The 220-nt window shown below is 27.7% G+C and overlaps 1 long non-coding RNA gene across 1 annotated transcript; it reads left to right on the forward strand.

Annotated features, from left to right (window-relative positions):
- On the forward strand, positions 1-212 carry LOC113464557 (uncharacterized). The gene is made up of 2 exons (XR_003389402.1): positions 1-55; positions 173-212. It is a non-coding gene; the product is annotated as an uncharacterized LOC113464557 (long non-coding RNA).
- The last annotated feature ends 8 nt before the right edge of the window (positions 213-220 follow it).

Below are 220 nucleotides of genomic sequence, written 5' to 3' on the forward strand. Positions count from 1 at the left end.
AAAAAAGAATATTCGTGTATTACCAAAACCATTGGAGAAACCTGCAGCAGAAAGGGTGAGACAGTTAGTTGTTTTATGTAGTAAAAGATCGTAGTCTGTACATAATTCTACATAAGTATTAAGAATAATGTAATAATACACATTTAAAATTGATAAGATTGTTAATTTCTAGATAAAGAGAATAGTTGGCTTTGAAGGTACAAAGAAAGAACTAAAAAAA

This window comes from Ceratina calcarata, unplaced genomic scaffold (assembly GCF_001652005.2).
Source record: "Ceratina calcarata isolate Rehan_Ccalc_2016 unplaced genomic scaffold, ASM165200v1 scaffold41876, whole genome shotgun sequence".
Taxonomy (NCBI): Eukaryota; Metazoa; Arthropoda; class Insecta; order Hymenoptera; family Apidae; genus Ceratina; species Ceratina calcarata.